This window comes from Phyllobates terribilis, unplaced genomic scaffold (assembly GCF_046119375.1).
Source record: "Phyllobates terribilis strain yellow unplaced genomic scaffold, ASM4611937v1 Scaffold_12__6_contigs__length_324123572, whole genome shotgun sequence".
Taxonomy (NCBI): Eukaryota; Metazoa; Chordata; class Amphibia; order Anura; family Dendrobatidae; genus Phyllobates; species Phyllobates terribilis.
Window position 1 is genome coordinate 312,007,016 of NW_027362772.1, and position 19,667 is coordinate 312,026,682.

The 19,667-nt window shown below is 42.1% G+C and overlaps 1 protein-coding gene across 12 annotated transcripts in view; it reads left to right on the forward strand.

Annotated features, from left to right (window-relative positions):
- LOC141172846 (CMP-N-acetylneuraminate-beta-galactosamide-alpha-2,3-sialyltransferase 4-like) overlaps positions 1–19,667 on the forward strand; it is a 479,971-nt gene that overhangs the window by 309,868 nt on the left and 150,436 nt on the right. The gene's annotated exons all lie outside the window — the stretch shown is intronic.

A 19,667-nucleotide genomic window follows, 5' to 3' on the forward strand; every position in this document is an offset into this window, starting at 1 on the left:
AGGTAACTCAGGATCAGTAATGTAATGTATGTACACAGTGACTGCACCAGCAGAATAGTGAGTGCAGCTCTGGAGTATAATACAGGATGTAACTCAGGATCAGTAATGTAATGTATGTACACAGTGACTACACCAGCAGAATAGTGAGTGCAGCTCTGGAGTATAATACAGGAGGTAACTCAGGAACAGTAATGTAATGTATGTACACAGTGACTGCACCAGCAGAATAGTGAGTGCAGCTCTGGAGTATAATACAGGAGGTAACTCAGGATCAGTAATGTAATGTATGTACACAGTGACTGCACCTGCAGAATAGTGAGTGCAGCTCTGGAGTATAATACAGGATGTATCTCAGGATCAGTAATGTAATGTATGTACACAATGACTGCACCAGCACAATAGTGAGTGCAGCTCTGGGGTATAATGCAGGATGTAACTCAGGATCAGTAATGTAATGTATATACACAGTGACTGCACCAGCAGAATAGTGAGTGCAGCTCTGGAGTATAATACAGGAGGTAACTCAGGATCAGTAATGTAATGTATGTACACAGTGACTGCACCAGCAGAATAGTGAGTGCAGCTCTGGAGTATAATACAGGAGGTAACTCAGGATCAGTAATGTAATGTATGTACACAGTGACTGCACCAGCAGAATAGTGAGTGCAGCTCTGGAGTATAATACAGGATATAACTCAGGATCAGTAATGTAATGTATGTACATAGTGACTGCACCAGCAGAATAGTGAGTGCAGCACTGGAGTATAATACAGGAGGTAACTCAGGATCAGTAATGTAATGTATGTACACAGTGACTGCACCAGCAGAATAGTGAGTGCAGCACTGGAGTATAATACAGGAGGTAACTCAGGATCAGTAATGTAATGTATGTACACAGTGACTGCACCAGCAGAATAGTGAGTGCAGCACTGGAGTATAATACAGGAGGTAACTCAGGATCAGTAATGTAATGTATGTACACAGTGACTGCACCAGCAGAATAGTGAGTGCAGCTCTGGAGTATAATACAGGATGTAACTCAGGATCAGTAATGTAATGTATGTACACAGTGACTGCACCAGCAGAATAGTGAGTGCAGCTCTGGAGTATAATACAGGATATAACTCAGGATCAGTAATGTAATGTATGTACACAGTGACTGCACCAGCAGAATAGTGAGTGCAGCACTGGAGTATAATACAGGAGGTAACTCAGGATCAGTAATGTAATGTATGTACACAGTGACTGCACCAGCAGAATAGTGAGTGCAGCTCTGGAGTATAATACAGGATGTAACTCAGGATCAGTAATGTAATGTATGTACACAGTGACTGCACCAGCACAATAGTGAGTGCAGCTCTGGGGTATAATGCAGGATGTAACTCAGGATCAGTTATGTAATGTATATACACAGTGACTGCACCAGCAGAATAGTGAGTGCAGCTCTTGAGTATAATACAGGAGGTAACTCAGGATCAGTAATGTAATGTATGTACACAGTGACTGCACCAGCAGAATAGTGAGTGCAGCTCTGGAGTATAATACAGGAGGTAACTCAGGATCAGTAATGTAATGTATGTACACAGTGACTGCACCAGCAGAATAGTGAGTGCAGCTCTGGAGTATAATACAGGATATAACTCAGGATCAGTAATGTAATGTATGTACACAGTGACTGCACCAGCAGAATAGTGAGTGCAGCACTGGAGTATAATACAGGAGGTAACTCAGGATCAGTAATGTAATGTATGTACACAGTGACTGCACCAGCAGAATAGTGAGTGCAGCTCTGGAGTATAATACAGGATGTAACTCAGGATCAGTAATGTAATGTATGTACACAGTGACTGCACCAGCAGAATAGTGAGTGCAGCTCTGGAGTATAATACAGGATATAACTCAGGATCAGTAATGTAATGTATGTACACAGTGACTGCACCAGCAGAATAGTGAGTGCAGCACTGGAGTATAATACAGGAGGTAACTCAGGATCAGTAATGTAATGTATGTACACAGTGACTGCACCAGCAGAATAGTGAGTGCAGCACTGGAGTATAATACAGGAGGTAACTCAGGATCAGTAATGTAATGTATGTACACAGTGACTGCACCAGCAGAATAGTGAGTGCAGCTCTGGAGTATAATACAGGATATAACTCAGGATCAGTAATGTAATGTATGTACACAGTGACTGCACCAGCAGAATAGTGAGTGCAGCACTGGAGTATAATACAGGAGGTAACTCAGGATCAGTAATGTAATGTATGTACACAGTGACTGCACCAGCAGAATAGTGAGTGCAGCACTGGAGTATAATACAGGAGGTAACTCAGGATCAGTAATGTAATGTATGTACACAGTGACTGCACCAGCAGAATAGTGAGTGCAGCTCTGGAGTATAATACAGGATGTAACTCAGGATCAGTAATGTAATGTATGTACACAGTGACTGCACCAGCAGAATAGTGAGTGCAGCACTGGAGTATAATACAGGAGGTAACTCAGGATCAGTAATGTAATGTATGTACACAGTGACTGCACCAGCAGAATAGTGAGTGCAGCACTGGAGTATAATACAGGAGGTAACTCAGGATCAGTAATGTAATGTATGTACACAGTGACTGCACCAGCAGAATAGTGAGTGCAGCTCTGGAGTATAATACAGGATGTAACTCAGGATCAGTAATGTAATGTATGTACACAGTGACTGCACCAGCAGAATAGTGAGTGCAGCTCTGGAGTATAATACAGGATGTAACTCAGGATCAGTAATGTAATGTATGTACACAGTGACTGCACCAGCAGAATAGTGAGTGCAGCTCTGCAGTATAATACAGGATGTAACTCAGGATCAGTAATGTAATGTATGTACACAGTGACTGCACCAGCAGAATAGTGAGTGCAGCTCTGCAGTATAATACAGGATGTAACTCAAGATCAGTAATGTAATGTATGTACAAAGTGACTGCACCAGCAGAATAGTGAGTGCAGCTCTGGAGTATAATACAGGAGGTAACTCAGGATCAGTAATTTAATGTATATACACAGTGACTGCACCAGCAGAATAGTGAGTGCAACTCTGGAGTATAATACAGGATGTAACTCAGGATCAGTAATGTAATGTATGTACACAGTGACTGCACCAGCAGAATAGTGAGTGCAGCTCTGGAGTATAATACAGGATGTAACTCAGGATTGTAATGTAATGTATGTACACAGTGACTGCACCAGCAGAATAGTGAGTGCAGCTCTGGAGTATAATACAGGATGTAACTCAGGATCAGTAATGTAATGTATGTACACAGTGACTGCACCAGCAGAATAGTGAGTGCAGCTCTGGAGTATAATACAGGAGGTAACTCAGGATCAGTAATGTAATGTATGTACACAGTGACTGCACCAGCAGAATAGTGAGTGCAGCTCTGTAGTATAATACAGGATGTAACTCAGGATCAGTAATGTAATGTATGTACACAGTGACTGCACCAGCAGAATAGTGAGTGCAGCTCTGGAGTATAATACAGGAAGTAAATCAGGATCAGTAATGTAATGTATGTACACAGTGACTGCACCAGCAGAATAGTGAGTGCAGCTCTGCAGTATAATACAGGATGTAACTCAAGATCAGTAATGTAATGTATGTACACAGTGACTGCACCAGCAGAATAGTGAGTGCAGCTCTGGAGTATAATACAGGATGTAACTCAGGATCAGTAATGTAATGTATGTACGCAGTGGCTGCACCAGCAGAATAGTGAGTGCAGCTCTGGAGTATAATACAGGATGTAACTCAGGATTGTAATGTAATGTATGTACACAGTGACTGCACCAGCAGAATAGTGAGTGCAGCTCTGGAGTATAATACAGGATGTAACTCAGGATCAGTAATGTAATGTATGTACACAGTGACTGCACCAGCAGAATAGTGAGTGCAGCTCTGGAGTATAATACAGGAGGTAACTCAGGATCAGTAATGTAATGTATGTACACAGTGGCTGCACCAGCAGAATAGTGAGTGCAGCTCTGGAGTATAATACAGGATGTAACTCAGGATTGTAATGTAATGTATGTACACAGTGAGTGCACCAGCAGAATAGTGAGTGCAGCTCTGGAGTATAATACAGGATGTAACTCAGGATCAGTAATGTAATGTATGTACACAGTGACTGCACCAGCAGAATAGTGAGTGCAGCTCTGGAGTATAATACAGGAGGTAACTCAGGATCAGTAATGTAATGTATGTACACAGTGACTGCACCAGCAGAATAGTGAGTGCAGCTCTGGAGTATAATACAGGATGTAACTCAGGATCAGTAATGTAATGTATGTACACAGTTGACTGCACCAGCAGAATAGTGAGTGCAGCTCTGGAGTATAATACAGGATATAACTCAGAATCAGTAATGTAATGTATGTACACAGTGACTGCACCAGCAGAATAGTGAGTGCAGCTCTGGAGTATAATACAGGATGTAACTCAGGATTGTAATGTAATGTATGTACACAGTGACTGCACCAGCAGAATAGTGAGTGCAGCTCTGCAGTATAATACAGGATGTAACTCAGGATCAGTAATGTAATGTATGTACACAGTGACTGCACCAGCAGAATAGTGAGTGCAGCTCTGGAGTATAATACAGGAGGTAACTCAGGATCAGTAATGTAATGTATGTACACAGTGACTGCACCAGCAGAATAGTGAGTGCAGCTCTGGAGTATAATACAGGAGGTAACTCAGGATCAGTAATGTAATGTATGTACACAGTGACTCCACCAGCAGAATAGTGAGTGCAGCTCTGGAGTATAATACAGGATGTAACTCAGGATCAGTAATGTAATGTATGTACACAGTGACTGCACCAGCAGAATAGTGAGTGCAGCTCTGGAGTATAATACAGGAGGTAACTCAGGATCAGTAATGTAATGTATGTACACAGTGACTGCACCAGCAGAATAGTGAGTGCAGCTCTGGAGTATAATACAGTATGTAACTCAGGATCAGTAATGTAATGTATGTACACAGTGACTGCACCAGCAGAATAGTGAGTGCAGCTCTGCAGTATAATACAGGATGTAACTCAAGATCAGTAATGTAATGTATGTACACAGTGACTGCACCAGCAGAATAGTGAGTGCAGCTCTGGAGTATAATACAGGATGTAACTCAGGATCAGTAATGTAATGTATGTACACAGTGACTGCACCAGCAGAATAGTGAGTGCAGCTCTGGAGTATAATACAGGATGTAACTCAGGATCAGTAATGTAATGTATGTACACAGTTGACTGCACCAGCAGAATAGTGAGTGCAGCTCTGGAGTATAATACAGGATATAACTCAGGATCAGTAATGTAATGTATGTACACAGTGACTGCACCAGCAGAATAGTGAGCGCAGCTCTGGAGTATAATACAGGAGGTAACTCAGGATCAGTAATGTAATGTATGTACACAGTGACTGCACCAGCAGAATAGTGAGTGCAGCTCTGGAGTATAATACAGGAGGTAACTCAGGATCAGTAATATAATGTATGTACACAGTGACTGCACCTGCAGAATAGTGAGTGCAGCTCTGGAGTATAATACAGGATGTAACTAAGGATCAGTAATGTAATGTATGTACACAGTGACTGCACCAGCAGAATAGTGAGTGCAGCTCTGGAGTATAATACAGGATATAACTCAGGATCAGTAATGTAATGTATGTACACAGTGACTGCACCAGCAGAATAGTGAGTGCAGCTCTGGAGTATAATACAGGAGGTATCTCAGGATCAGTAATGTAATGTATGTACACAGTGACTGCACCAGCAGAATAGCGAGTGCAGCTCTGGAGTATAATACAGGATGTAACTCAGGATCAGTAATGTAATGTATGTACACAGTGACTGCACCAGCAGAATAGTGAGTGCAGCTCTGGAGTATAATACAGGATGTAACTCAGGATCAGTAATGTAATGTATGTACACAGTGACTCCACCAGCAGAATAGTGAGTGCAGCTCTGGAGTATAATACAGGAGGTAACTCAGGATCAGTAATGTAATGTATGTACACAGTGACTGCACCAGCAGAATAGTGAGTGCAGCTCTGGAGTATAATACAGGATGTAACTCAGGATCAGTAATGTAATGTATGTACACAGTGACTGCACCAGCAGAATAGTGAGTGCAGCTCTGGAGTATAATACAGGAGGTAACTCAGGATCAGTAATGTAATGTATGTACACAGTGACCGCACCAGCAGAATAGTGAGCGCAGCTCTGGAGTATAATACAGGATGTAACTCAGGATTAGTAATGTAATGTATGTACACAGTGACTGCACCAGCAGAATAGTGAGTGCAGCTCTGGAGTATAATACAGGATGTAACTCAGGATCAGTAATGTAATGTATGTACACAGTGACTGCACCAGCAGAATAGTGAGTGCAGCTCTGGAGTATAATACAGGATGTAACTCAGGATCAGTAATGTAATGTATGTACACAGTGACTGCACCAGCAGAACAGTGAGTGCAGCTCTGAGGTATAATACAAGAGGTAACTCTGGATCTGTAATGTAATGTATGTACACAGTGACAGCACCAGCAGAATAGTGAGCGCAGCTCTGGAGTATAATACAGGATGTAACTCAGGATCAGTAATGTAATGTATGTACACAATGACTGCACCAGCAGAATAGTGAGTGCAGCTCTGGAGTATAATACAGGATGTAACTCAGGATCAGTAATGTAATGTATGTACACAGTGACTGCACCAGCAGAATAGTGAGTGCAGCTCTGGAGTATAATACAGGATGTAACTCAGGATCAGTAATGTAATGTATGTACACAGTGACAGCACCAGCAGAATAGTGAGCGCAGCTCTGGAGTATAATACAGGATGTAACTCAGGATCAGTAATGTAATGTATGTACACAGTGACTGCACCAGCAGAATAGTGAGTGCAGCTCTGGAGTATAATACAGGATGTAACTCAGGATCAGTAATGTAATGTATGTACACAGTGACTGCACCAGCAGAATAGTGAGTGCAGCTCTGGAGTATAATACAGGAGGTAACTCAGGATCAGTAATGTAATGTATGTACACAGTGACTGCACCAGCAGAATAGTGAGTGCAGCTCTGCAGTATAATACAGGATGTAACTCAAGATCAGTAATGTAATGTATGTACACAGTGACTGCACCAGCAGAATAGTGAGTGCAGCTCTGGAGTATAATACAGGAGGTATCTCAGGATCAGTAATGTAATGTATGTACACAGTGACTGCACCAGCAGAATAGTGAGTGCAGCTCTGGAGTATAATACAGGATGTAACTCAGGATCAGTAATGTAATGTATGTACACAGTGACTCCACCAGCAGAATAGTGAGTGCAGCTCTGGAGTATAATACAGGAGGTAACTCAGGATCAGTAATGTAATGTATATACACAGTGACTGCACCAGCAGAATAGTGAGTGCAGCTCTGGAGTATAATACAGGATGTAACTCAGGATCAGTAATGTAATGTATGTACACAGTGACTGCACCAGCAGAATAGTGAGTGCAGCTCTGGAGTATAATACAGGAGGTAACTCAGGATCAGTAATGTAATGTATGTACACAGTGACCGCACCAGCAGAATAGTGAGCGCAGCTCTGGAGTATAATACAGGATGTAGCTCAGGATTAGTAATGTAATGTATGTACACAGTGACTGCACCAGCAGAATAGTGAGTGCAGCTCTGGAGTATAATACAAGATGTAACTCAGGATTAGTAATGTAATGTATGTACACAGTGACTGCACCAGCAGAATAGTGAGTGCAGCTCTGGAGTATAATACAGGATGTAACTCAGGATCAGTAATGTAATGTATGTACACAGTGACTGCACCAGCAGAACAGTGAGTGCAGCTCTGAGGTATAATACAAGAGGTAACTCTGGATCTGTAATGTAATGTATGTACACAGTGACAGCACCAGCAGAATAGTGAGCGCAGCTCTGGAGTATAATACAGGATGTAACTCAGGATCAGTAATGTAATGTATGTACACAATGACTGCACCAGCAGAATAGTGAGTGCAGCTCTGGAGTATAATACAGGATGTAACTCAGGATCAGTAATGTAATGTATGTACACAGTGACTGCACCAGCAGAATAGTGAGTGCAGCTCTGGAGTATAATACAGGATGTAACTCAGGATCAGTAATGTAATGTATGTACACAGTGACAGCACCAGCAGAATAGTGAGCGCAGCTCTGGAGTATAATACAGGATGTAACTCAGGATCAGTAATGTAATGTATGTACACAGTGACTGCACCAGCAGAATAGTGAGTGCAGCTCTGGAGTATAATACAGGATGTAACTCAGGATCAGTACTGTAATGTATGTACACAATGACTGCACCAGCAGAATAGTGAGTGCAGCTCTGGAGTATAATACAGGATGTAACTCAGGATCAGTAATGTAATGTATGTACACAGTGACTGCACCAGCAGAATTGTGAGTGCAGCTCTGGAGTATAATACAGGATGTAACTCAGGATCAGTAATGTAATGTATGTACACAATGACTGCACCAGCACAATAGTGAGTGCAGCTCTGGGGTATAATGCAGGATGTAACTCAGGATCAGTAATGTAATGTATGTACACAGTGACTGCACCAGCAGAATAGTGAGTGCAGCTCTGGAGTATAATACAGGAGGTAACTCAGGATCAGTAATGTAATGTATGTACACAGTGACTGCACCAGCAGAATAGTGAGTGCAGCTCTGGAGTATAATACAGGATATAACTCAGGATCAGTAATGTAATGTATGTACACAGTGACTGCACCAGCAGAATAGTGAGTGCAGCTCTGGAGTATAATACAGGATGTAACTCAGGATCAGTAATGTAATGTATGTACACAGTGACTGCTCCAGCAGAATAGTGAGTGCAGCTCTGGAGTATAATACAGGATATAACTCAGGATCAGTAATGTAATGTATGTACACATTGACTGCACCAGCAGAATAGTGAGTGCAGCACTGGAGTATAATACAGGAGGTAACTCAGGATCAGTAATGTAATGTATGTACACAGTGACTGCACCAGCAGAATAGTGAGTGCAGCACTGGAGTATAATACAGGAGGTAACTCAGGATCAGTAATGTAATGTATGTACACAGTGACTGCACCAGCAGAATAGTGAGTGCAGCTCTGGAGTATAATACAGGATGTAACTCAGGATCAGTAATGTAATGTATGTACACAGTGACTACACCAGCAGAATAGTGAGTGCAGCTCTGGAGTATAATACAGGAGGTAACTCAGGAACAGTAATGTAATGTATGTACACAGTGACTGCACCAGCAGAATAGTGAGTGCAGCTCTGGAGTATAATACAGGAGGTAACTCAGGATCAGTAATGTAATGTATGTACACAGTGACTGCACCTGCAGAATAGTGAGTGCAGCTCTGGAGTATAATACAGGATGTATCTCAGGATCAGTAATGTAATGTATGTACACAATGACTGCACCAGCACAATAGTGAGTGCAGCTCTGGGGTATAATGCAGGATGTAACTCAGGATCAGTAATGTAATGTATATACACAGTGACTGCACCAGCAGAATAGTGAGTGCAGCTCTGGAGTATAATACAGGAGGTAACTCAGGATCAGTAATGTAATGTATGTACACAGTGACTGCACCAGCAGAATAGTGAGTGCAGCTCTGGAGTATAATACAGGAGGTAACTCAGGATCAGTAATGTAATGTATGTACACAGTGACTGCACCAGCAGAATAGTGAGTGCAGCTCTGGAGTATAATACAGGATATGACTCAGGATCAGTAATGTAATGTATGTACACAGTGACTGCACCAGCAGAATAGTGAGTGCAGCACTGGAGTATAATACAGGAGGTAACTCAGGATCAGTAATGTAATGTATGTACACAGTGACTGCACCAGCAGAATAGTGAGTGCAGCACTGGAGTATAATACAGGAGGTAACTCAGGATCAGTAATGTAATGTATGTACACAGTGACTGCACCAGCAGAATAGTGAGTGCAGCTCTGGAGTATAATACAGGATGTAACTCAGGATCAGTAATGTAATGTATGTACACAGTGACTGCACCAGCAGAATAGTGAGTGCAGCTCTGGAGTATAATACAGGATATAACTCAGGATCAGTAATGTAATGTATGTACACAGTGACTGCACCAGCAGAATAGTGAGTGCAGCACTGGAGTATAATACAGGAGGTAACTCAGGATCAGTAATGTAATGTATGTACACAGTGACTGCACCAGCACAATAGTGAGTGCAGCTCTGGGGTATAATGCAGGATGTAACTCAGGATCAGTTATGTAATGTATATACACAGTGACTGCACCAGCAGAATAGTGAGTGCAGCTCTGGAGTATAATACAGGAGGTAACTCAGGATCAGTAATGTAATGTATGTACACAGTGACTGCACCAGCAGAATAGTGAGTGCAGCTCTGGAGTATAATACAGGAGGTAACTCAGGATCAGTAATGTAATGTATGTACACAGTGACTGCACCAGCAGAATAGTGAGTGCAGCTCTGGAGTATAATACAGGATATAACTCAGGATCAGTAATGTAATGTATGTACACAGTGACTGCACCAGCAGAATAGTGAGTGCAGCACTGGAGTATAATACAGGAGGTAACTCAGGATCAGTAATGTAATGTATGTACACAGTGACTGCACCAGCAGAATAGTGAGTGCAGCACTGGAGTATAATACAGGAGGTAACTCAGGATCAGTAATGTAATGTATGTACACAGTGACTGCACCAGCAGAATAGTGAGTGCAGCTCTGGAGTATAATACAGGATGTAACTCAGGATCAGTAATGTAATGTATGTACACAGTGACTGCACCAGCAGAATAGTGAGTGCAGCTCTGGAGTATAATACAGGATATAACTCAGGATCAGTAATGTAATGTATGTACACAGTGACTGCACCAGCAGAATAGTGAGTGCAGCACTGGAGTATAATACAGGAGGTAACTCAGGATCAGTAATGTAATGTATGTACACAGTGACTGCACCAGCAGAATAGTGAGTGCAGCACTGGAGTATAATACAGGAGGTAACTCAGGATCAGTAATGTAATGTATGTACACAGTGACTGCACCAGCAGAATAGTGAGTGCAGCTCTGGAGTATAATACAGGATATAACTCAGGATCAGTAATGTAATGTATGTACACAGTGACTGCACCAGCAGAATAGTGAGTGCAGCACTGGAGTATAATACAGGAGGTAACTCAGGATCAGTAATGTAATGTATGTACACAGTGACTGCACCAGCAGAATAGTGAGTGCAGCACTGGAGTATAATACAGGAGGTAACTCAGGATCAGTAATGTAATGTATGTACACAGTGACTGCACCAGCAGAATAGTGAGTGCAGCTCTGGAGTATAATACAGGATGTAACTCAGGATCAGTAATGTAATGTATGTACACAGTGACTGCACCAGCAGAATAGTGAGTGCAGCACTGGAGTATAATACAGGAGGTAACTCAGGATCAGTAATGTAATGTATGTACACAGTGACTGCACCAGCAGAATAGTGAGTGCAGCACTGGAGTATAATACAGGAGGTAACTCAGGATCAGTAATGTAATGTATGTACACAGTGACTGCACCAGCAGAATAGTGAGTGCAGCTCTGGAGTATAATACAGGATGTAACTCAGGATCAGTAATGTAATGTATGTACACAGTGACTGCACCAGCAGAATAGTGAGTGCAGCTCTGGAGTATAATACAGGATGTAACTTAGGATCAGTAATATAATGTATGTACACAGTGACTGCACCAGCAGAATAGTGAGTGCAGCTCTGGAGTATAATACAGGAGGTAACTCAGGATCAGTAATGTAATGTATGTACACAGTGACTGCACCTGCAGAATAGTGAGTGCAGCTCTGGAGTATAATACAGGATGTAACTCAGGATCAGTAATGTAATGTATGTACACAATGACTGCACCAGCACAATAGTGAGTGCAGCTCTGGGGTATAATGCAGGATGTAACTCAGGATCAGTAATGTAATGTATATACACAGTGACTGCACCAGCAGAATAGTGAGTGCAGCTCTGGAGTATAATACAGGAGGTAACTCAGGATCAGTAATGTAATGTATGTACACAGTGACTGCACCAGCAGAATAGTGAGTGCAGCTCTGGAGTATAATACAGGAGGTAACTCAGGATCAGTAATGTAATGTATGTACACAGTGACTGCACCAGCAGAATAGTGAGTGCAGCACTGGAGTATAATACAGGAGGTAACTCAGGATCAGTAATGTAATGTATGTACACAGTGACTGCACCAGCAGAATAGTTAGTGCAGCACTGGAGTATAATACAGGAGGTAACTCAGGATCAGTAATGTAATGTATGTACACAGTGACTGCACCAGCAGAATAGTGAGTGCAGCTCTGGAGTATAATACAGGATGTAACTCAGGATCAGTAATGTAATGTATGTACACAGTGACTGCACCAGCACAATAGTGAGTGCAGCTCTGGAGTATAATACAGGAGGTAACTCAGGATCAGTAATGTAATGTATGTACACAGTGACTGCACCAGCAGAACAGTGAGTGCAGCTCTGAGGTATAATACAAGAGGTAACTCTGGATCTGTAATGTAATGTATGTACACAGTGACAGCACCAGCAGAATAGTGAGCGCAGCTCTGGAGTATAATACAGGATGTAACTCAGGATCAGTAATGTAATGTATGTACACAATGACTGCACCAGCAGAATAGTGAGTGCAGCTCTGGAGTATAATACAGGAGGTAAGTCAGGATCAGTAATGTAATGTATGTACACAGTGACTGCACCAGCAGAATAGTGAGTGCAGCTCTGGAGTATAATACAGGATATAACTCAGGATCAGTAATGTAATGTATGTACACAGTGACTGCACCAGCAGAATAGTGAGTGCAGCACTGGAGTATAATACAGGAGGTAACTCAGGATCAGTAATGTAATGTATGTACACAGTGACTGCACCAGCAGAATAGTGAGTACAGCACTGGAGTATAATACAGGAGGTAACTCAGGATCAGTAATGTAATGTATGTACACAGTGACTGCACCAGCAGAATAGTGAGTGCAGCTCTGGAGTATAATACAGGATGTAACTCAGGATCAGTAATGTAATGTATGTACACAGTGACTGCACCAGCAGAATAGTGAGTGCAGCTCTGGAGTATAATACAGGATATAACTCAGGATCAGTAATGTAATGTATGTACACAGTGACTGCACCAGCAGAATAGTGAGTGCAGCACTGGAGTATAATACAGGAGGTAACTCAGGATCAGTAATGTAATGTATGTACACAGTGACTGCACCAGCAGAATACTGAGTGCAGCACTGGAGTATAATACAGGAGGTAACTCAGGATCAGTAATGTAATGTATGTACACAGTGACTGCACCAGCAGAATAGTGAGTGCAGCTCTGGAGTATAATACAGGATGTAACTCAGGATCAGTAATGTAATGTATGTACACAGTGACTGCACCAGCAGAATAGTGAGTGCAGCTCTGGAGTATAATACAGGATGTAACTCAGGATCAGTAATGTAATGTATGTACACAGTGACTGCACCATCAGAACAGTGAGTGCAGCTCTGAGGTATAATACAAGAGGTAACTCTGGATCTGTAATGTAATGTATGTACACAGTGACAGCACCAGCAGAATAGTGAGCGCAGCTCTGGAGTATAATACAGGATGTAACTCAGGATCAGTAATGTAATGTATGTACACAGTGACTGCACCAGCAGAATAGTGAGTGCAGCTCTGGAGTATAATACAGGATGTAACTCAGGATCAGTAATGTAATGTATGTACACAATGACTGCACCAGCAGAATAGTGAGTGCAGCTCTGGGGTATAATGCAGGATGTAACTCAGGATCAGTAATGTAATGTATGTACACAATGACTGCACCAGCAGAATAGTGAGTGCAGCTCTGGAGTATAATACAGGATGTAACTCAGGATCAGTAATGTAATGTATGTACACAATGACTGCACCAGCAGAATAGTGAGTGCAGCTCTGGGGTATAATGCAGGATGTAACTCAGGATCAGTAATGTAATGTATGTACACAGTGACTGCACCAGCAGAATAGTGAGTGCAGCTCTGGAGTATAATACAGGAGGTAACTCAGGATCAGTAATGTAATGTATGTACACAGTGACTGCACCAGCAGAATAGTGAGTGCAGCTCTGGAGTATAATACAGGATATAACTCAGGATCAGTAATGTAATGTATGTACACAGTGACTGCACCAGCAGAATAGTGAGTGCAGCACTGGAGTATAATACAGGAGGTAACTCAGGATCAGTAATGTAATGTATGTACACAGTGACTGCACCAGCAGAATAGTGAGTGCAGCACTGGAGTATAATACAGGAGGTAACTCAGGATCAGTAATGTAATGTATGTACACAGTGACTGCACCAGCAGAATAGTGAGTGCAGCTCTGGAGTATAATACAGGATGTAACTCAGGATCAGTAATGTAATGTATGTACACAGTGACTGCACCAGCAGAATAGTGAGTGCAGCTCTGGAGTATAATACAGGATATAACTCAGGATCAGTAATGTAATGTATGTACACAGTGACTGCACCAGCAGAATAGTGAGTGCAGCACTGGAGTATAATACAGGAGGTAACTCAGGATCAGTAATGTAATGTATGTACACAGTGACTGCACCAGCAGAATAGTGAGTGCAGCACTGGAGTATAATACAGGAGGTAACTCAGGATCAGTAATGTAATGTATGTACACAGTGACTGCACCAGCAGAATAGTGAGTGCAGCTCTGGAGTATAATACAGGATGTAACTCAGGATCAGTAATGTAATGTATATACACAGTGACTGCACCAGCAGAATAGTGAGTGCAGCTCTGGAGTATAATACAGGATGTAACTTAGGATCAGTAATATAATGTATGTACACAGTGACTGCACCAGCAGAATAGTGAGTGCAGCTCTGGAGTATAATACAGGAGGTAACTCAGGATCAGTAATGTAATGTATGTACACAGTGACTGCACCAGCAGAATAGTGAGTGCAGCTCTGGAGTATAATACAGGATGTAACTCAGGATCAGTAATGTAATGTATGTACACAGTGACTGCACCTGCAGAATAGTGAGTGCAGCTCTGGAGTATAATACAGGATGTCACTCAGGATCAGTAATGTAATGTATGTACACAGTGATTACACCAGCAGAATAGTGAGTGCAGCTCTGGAGTATAATACAGGAGGTAACTCAGGATCAGTAATGTAATGTATGTATACAGTGACTGCACCAGCAGAATAGTGAGTGCAGCTCTGGAGTATAATACAGGAGGTAACTCAGGATCAGTAATGTAATGTATGTACACAGTGACTGCACCAGCAGAATAGTGAGTGCAGCTCTGGAGTATAATACAGGATGTAACTCAGGATCAGTAATGTAATGTATGTACACAGTGACTGCACCTGCAGAATAGTGAGTGCAGCTCTGGAGTATAATACAGGATGTAACTCAGGATCAGTAATGTAATGTATGCACACAGTGACTGCACCAGCAGAATAGTGAGTGCAGCTCTGGAGTATAATACAGGATGTTACTCAAGATCAGTAATGTAATGTATGTACACAGTGACTGCACCAGCAGAATAGTGAGTGCAGCACTGGAGTATAATACAGGATGTAACTCAGGATCAGTAATGTAATGTATGTACACAGTGACTGCACCAGCAGAATAGTGAGTGCAGCTCTGGAGTATAATACAGGAGGTAACTCAGGATCAGTAATGTAATGTATGTACACAGTGACTGCACCAGCAGAATAGTGAGTGCAGCTCTGGAGTATAATACAGGAGGTAACTCAGGATCAGTAATGTAATGTATGTACACAGTGACTGCACCAGCAGAATAGTGAGTGCAGCTCTGGAGTATAATACAGGATGTAACTCAGGATCAGTAATGTAATGTATGTACACAGTGACTGCACCAGCAGAATAGTGAGTGCAGCTCTGGAGTATAATACAGGATGTAACTCAGGATCAGTAATGTAATGTATGTACACAGTGACTGCACCAGCAGAATAGTGAGTGCAGCTCTGGAGTATAATACAGGATGTTACTCAGAATCAGTAATGTAATGTATGTACACAGTTGACTGCACCAGCAGAATAGTGAGTGCAGCTCTGGATTATAATACAGGATGTAACTCAGGATCAGTAATGTAATGTATGTACACAGTGACTGCACCTGCAGAATAGTGAGTGCAGCTCTGGAGTATAATACAGGATGTAACTCAGGATCAGTAATGTAATGTATGTACACAGTGACTGCACCAGCAGAATAGTGAGTGCAGCTCTGGAGTATAATACAGGATGTAACTCAGGATCAGTAATGTAATGTATGTACACAGTGACTGCACCAGCAGAATAGTGAGTGCAGCTCTGGAGTATAATACAGGATGTTACTCAGAATCAGTAATGTAATGTATGTACACAGTTGACTGCACCAGCAGAATAGTGAGTGCAGCTCTGGATTATAATACAGGATGTAACTCAGGATCAGTAATGTAATGTATGTACACAGTTACTGCACCAGCAGAATAGTGAGTGCAGCTCTGGAATATAATATAGGATGTAACTCAGGATCAGTAATGTAATGTATGTACACAGTGACTGCACCAGCAGAATAGTGAGTGCAGCTCTGGAGTATAATACAGGAGGTAACTCAGGATCAGTAATGTAATGTATGTACACAGTGAGTGCACCAGCAGAATAGTGAGTGCAGCTCTGGAGTATAATACAGGATGTAACTCAGGATCAGTAATGTAATGTATGTACACAGTGACTGCACCAGCAGAATAGTGAGTGCAGCTCTGGAGTATAATACAGGATGTAACTCAGGATCAGTAATGTAATGTATGTACCCAGTGACTGCACCAGCAGAATAGTGAGTGCAGCTCTGGAGTATAATACAGGATGTTACTCAGGATCAGTAATGTAATGTATGTACACAGTGACTGCACCAGCAGAATAGTGAGTGCAGCTCTGGAGTATAATACAGGAGGTAACTCAGGATCAGTAATGTAATGTATGTACACAGTGACTGCACCAGCAGAATAGTGAGTGCAGCTCTGGAGGATAATACAGGATGTAACTCAGGATCAATAATGTAATGTATGTACACAGTGACTGCACTAGCAGAACAGTGAGTACTGCTCTGAGGTATAATACAGGATGTAACTCAGGATCAGTAATGTAATGTATGTACACAGTGACTGCACCAGCAGAATAGTGAGTGCTGCTCTGGAGTATAATACAGGATGTAACTCAGGATCAGTAATGTAATGTATGTACACAGTGACTGCACCTGCAGAATAGTGAGTGCAGCTCTGGAGTATAATACAGGATGTAACTCAGGATCAGTAATGTAATGTATGTACACAGTGACTGCACCAGCAGAATAGTGAGTGCAGCTCTGGAGTATAATACAGGATGTAACTCAGGATCAGTAATGTAATGTATGTACACAGTGCCTGCACCAGCAGAATAGTGAGTGCAGCTCTGGAGTATAATACAGGATGTAACTCAGGATCAATAATGTAATGAATGTACACAGTGACTGCACCAGCAGAATAGTGAGCGCAGCTCTGGAGTATAATACAGGATGTAACTCAGGATCAGTAATGTAATGTATGTACACAGTGACTGCACCAGCAGAATAGTGAGTGCAGCTCTGGAGTATAATACAGGATGTAACTCAGGATCAGTAATGTAATGTATATACACAGTGACTGCACCAGCAGAATAGTGAGTGCAGCTCTGGAGTATAATACAGGATGTAACTCAGGATCAGTAATGTAATGTATGTGCACAGTGACTGCACCAGCAGAATAGTGAGTGCAGCTCTGGAGTATAATACAGGATGTAACTCAGGATCAGTAATGTAATGCATGCAGACAGTGACTGCACCAGCAGAATTGTGAGTGCAGCTCTGGAATATAATACAGCATGTAACTCAGGAACAGTAATGTAATGTATGTACACAGTGACTGCAGCAGCAGAATAGTGAGTGCAGCTCTGGAGTATAATACAGGAGGTAACTCAGGATCAGTAATGTAATGTATGTACACAGTGACTGCACCAGCTGAATAGTGAGCGCAGCTCTGGAGTATAATTCAGGAGGTAACTCAGGATCAGTAATGTAATGTATGTACACAGTGACTGCACCTGCAGAATAGTGAGTGCAGCTCTGGAGTATAATACAGGATGTAACTCAGGATCAGTAATGTAATGTATATACACAGTGACTGCACCAGCAGAATAGTGAGTGCAGCTCTGGAGTATAATACAGGATGTAACTCAGGATCAGTAATGTAATGTATGTACACAGTGACTGCACCAGCAGAATAGTGAGTGCAGCTCTGGAGTATAATACAGGATGTAACTCAGGATCAGTAATGTAATGTATGTGCAAAGTGACTGCACCAGCAGAATAGTGAGTGCAGCTCTGGAGTATAATACAGGATGTAACTCAGGATCAGTAATGTAATGCATGCAGACAGTGACTGCAGCAACAGAATTGTGAGTGCAGCTCTGGAGTATAATACAGCATGTAACTCAGGAACAGTAATGTAATGTATGTACACAGTGACTGCAGCAGCAGAATAGTGAGTGCAGCTCTGGAGTATAATACAGGATGTAACTCAGGAACAGTAATGTAATGTATGTACACAGTGACTGCACCAGCAGAATAGTGAGTGCAGCTCTGGAGTATAATACAGGATGTAACTCAGGATCAGTAATGTAATGTATGTACACAGTGACTGCACCAGCAGAATAGTGAGTGCAGCTCTGGAGTATAATACAGGATGTAACTCAGGATCAGTAATGTAATGTATGTATACAGTGACTGCACCAGCAGAATAGTGAGTGCAGCTCTGGAGTATAATACAGGATGTAACTCAGGATCAGTAATGTAATGCATGCAGACAGTGACTGCACCAGCAGAATTGTGAGTGCAGCTCTGGAGTATAATACAGCATGTAACTCAGGAACAGTAATGTAATGTATGTACACAGTGACTGCAGCAGCAGAATAGTGAGTGCAGCTCTGGAGTATAATACAGGATGTAACTCAGGAACAGTAATGTAATGTATGTACACAGTGACTGCACCAGCAGAATAGTGAGTGCAGCTCTGGAGTATAATACAGGATGTAACTCAGGATCAGTAATGTAATGTATGTACACAGTGACTGCACCAGCAGAATAGTGAGTGCAGCTCTGGAGAACTGAATTCTGGATTTTTTTTGTTAGATTTATTCAGGAGAGCTGCTGACATATAAATGCCTAAAACCTTTACATTGCCTCATTCTTAGAAATCTATATGAATATCTATGTCTGCCACATCCCATGTTGCTCTCATAGGTTGTAGTGATGTTGATAACCCGCTCATAAATTTATTGCCCTCAACAAACTGCAATGAGGGAGATTTTCTGGGATCAATGTGCTGAAACGTTGGTTAAATCTGCTGCGCGCCGCGGTTGTACACGCTGTCTGCCACATTCTGTGCTCCACACATGGTAGATGATGATCGGGGGCAATCAGACAGAAAGTG